The sequence below is a fragment of the Hemibagrus wyckioides genome, linkage group LG11, assembly GCF_019097595.1.
Source record: "Hemibagrus wyckioides isolate EC202008001 linkage group LG11, SWU_Hwy_1.0, whole genome shotgun sequence".
NCBI lineage: Eukaryota > Metazoa > Chordata > Actinopteri > Siluriformes > Bagridae > Hemibagrus > Hemibagrus wyckioides.
The window spans coordinates 33,160,265-33,163,351 of NC_080720.1; positions in this window are offsets into that span (position 1 = coordinate 33,160,265).

The window sequence follows — 3,087 nt, forward strand, 5'->3', positions numbered from 1 at the left end:
TAAAAACACACAGTACACACTGTAAAGACACACAGTACGCACTATAAAAACACACAGTACACACTGTAAAGACACACAGTACGCACTATAAAAACACACAGTACACACTGTAAAGACACACAGTACGCACTATAAAGACACACAGTACACACTATAAAAACACACAGTACACACTGTAAAGACACACAGTACGCACTATAAAAACACACAGTACACACTGTAAAGACACACAGTACACACTATAAATGCCGGGCTTCATCAACACGTCTAATCTGAGTGATGATCTATCTATCTCTCTTGCTCGCTCTCTATCTATCTATCTATCTATCTATCTATCTATCTATCTATCTATCTATCTATCTATCTATCTATCTATCTATCTATCTATCTATCTATCTATCTATCTATCTATCTCTCTTGTTCTGTGTCTGTGTGTCTGTGTATGTTTGTGTGTGTGTGTGTGAGAGAGAGAGAGAGAGAGAGAGAGAGAGAGAGAGCAATAATTCATGTGTCCACAAACCAAACCAAAGATTTTTCTCTTAAAATAATTGAGCTGAACAACTCAGATGTTTAGAAACGACTCATTTGCTGAAAGATGGATAAAGATGTCTGAGTGTGTGTGTGTATGTGTGTGTGTGTGTGTGTGTGTAATGAAGCAGATTTCAGCTCTCAGTGTGGGGTTTTTCTCTCATCTCCACTGCTCGGCTGTGTGTTACATAATCTTTGCATGCTGCAAGGAGACACACACACACACACACACACACAGACATACAGACACACCCATTACGGGTTGCCTCTGCATCATGCAGCTCAGGGGGGGGGGACTGTGACAGAGTGAGAAAGAAAGAAAGAAAGAAAGAAAGAAAGAAAGAAAGAAAGAAAGAAAGAAAGAAAGAAAGAAAGAAAGAAAGAAAGAAAGAAAGAAAGAAAGAAAGAAAGAAAGAAAGAAAGAAAGAAAGAAAGAAAGAAAGAAAGAAAGAAAGAAAGAAAGAAAGATTCCTGAATGAACGTTTTAAGGAACCCAGGAGGGTTCTTATTGATCTAAAACCCGCTTGAAGAACCAGGAACAGCTTTAGGTTTGGTTTTAGACAATCTGAACTCTCTTTAATCTTAAACTTCACTTGGAGAACTTTTTCTAGAACTCTTTAAAGTAAGAAGATTTTCTAATACAGCATTAAAAAACCGCTTTGTGGAGTGAAGGAGCCGAGAACCCAGAGTTTAGAACACCTCACTCTTTTCAGGACTAGCACTTGACCTGGGCTTCATGGTACTTGTGAGGCTCTTGGTGTGAAAACCAGGGTTCTAGGTTAGAGAACGTTTTGTTGAATATGTAAAGAACATTACAGAATATAGAACAGAATATTAGAGGAAATGAAGAGTCTTTCTCCTGGTGAAGGGTTTTGGTGCTCCACAGAACATGATGAAGATCTCTGAGCAGTTCAGGAAATGACAGTTAATTGGATGAGAATCGATCGCTCTGCTCTGATTGGTGTTCGTCTGTGAAACCTTTATTTCTCTAACCAGAGGAAATCACTCAATTAAAAAAAACCCGGTGGTCAGGAGGTGACCTCAGATCCCAAGTGAGATTTCAGACTTGTCTGACCCTTCTCAAATCCTCATCATCTTTTTTTTTCGTTTTAATTCTTTCTGAGAAATCCGATCCTCTCGGATGTGCTTCCTCTCTGATGAGTCCATTAGTCTGCTGCTCTTCCTCCTGCTCTTCCTCCTGCTGTTCCTCAGAGCAGGGATTCAGAGCTTCACTGCTCTTATATCTCATCATCTGTGTGTGTGTGTCTGTGTGTGTGTGTGTGTCTGTGTGTGTGTGTGTGTGTTTATGTTGTTTTAAGATTTTGCAGTGTGTGTGTGTGTGTGTGTGTTTGTGTGTGTGTGTGTGCGCACGTGTGTGTGTGTGTGTTTATGTTGTTTTAAGATTTTGCAGTGTGTGTGTGTGTGTGTTCTACTGACACACTTTCTAATCTAATTATGGTACGAGGCCTGCAGGCTCGCCAGCTTTGTGTGTGTGTGTGTGTGTGTGTGTGTGTGCACTCTGTAATTTGTTGCTGTCAAATTTTTCGGCTAATAAAGAGCACAAGCCGCGACGCATAGCGATGTTCCGGACGGCGTGCGAGTTTACACACTACACTTCACGGCTAATCTTAGCCTTCTAGCTTTAAAAACAAGTGCTCGTTAAAGGAGAGTGCACACACACACACTGTTTTTATTCTGGTTGTAAATTCACAGGTTTCAGTTTACAGTGAAATGTGGGAGGGTTTATGATGATGTGATGATTCCCTTGTCTGGACATGAGGGACTCTGAGTAAAAGCTATGAGTGAGTGAAGAACTGAAGAGTGTGAGGAGATGAAGGCTACGTCTACGATAATCCGGATAAATTTGAAAACAGCGTTTTAGTCAAAAAACTCTCAGAGCCCAGATTATGGTTTTCAATCGTTTCCCAAAAAATCGTCATCTGCGCTGAAATGCTGAAACGTCCAACGTCGCTATACTGCGCTTTCACCCGCGTCGTTTCCGCCGGGCGTTTATTCACTTTCCAGCTCTTCGATGGAAACGTTGCGGCGATACGTGAAGGAAAAGCACAGAGTTTTAATAACTGCACCGACGGTGAGGTGGAGTCGTTGCTGCAAATAACACAGGAGTAGAAAGTTGCAAAAGCGAGTGATAATGTGGACTGAATCAGTCACATGACCAAAAACGTGTCATCGTTTTCGAAAGCCTCCATTTTCACACTGCGACGCAAAAAACAGAGTTTTTCACATTCAACGACTTTAGAGAGCGTTTTCAAAAAAAAATTACGTTTTCGTAGGTTTCATGGTCTGGTGTTTGTTCTGTAATAACAGAAATTCCAGTGAGAAATATTCAATATATTTATTCAATATTTATTCACTACTAAATGATTTTGCTGTAGTGCAATAAAACAGCAATAAAACACTAAATTCTGAAATACTGAAAGTTTTAGGAATATTAGCTCCAATGCTTGCTGTATTTATTTTATTTTATTTTATTTTATTTTATTTTATTTTATTTTATTTTATTTTATTTTATTTTATTTTATTTTATTTTTCTACTTT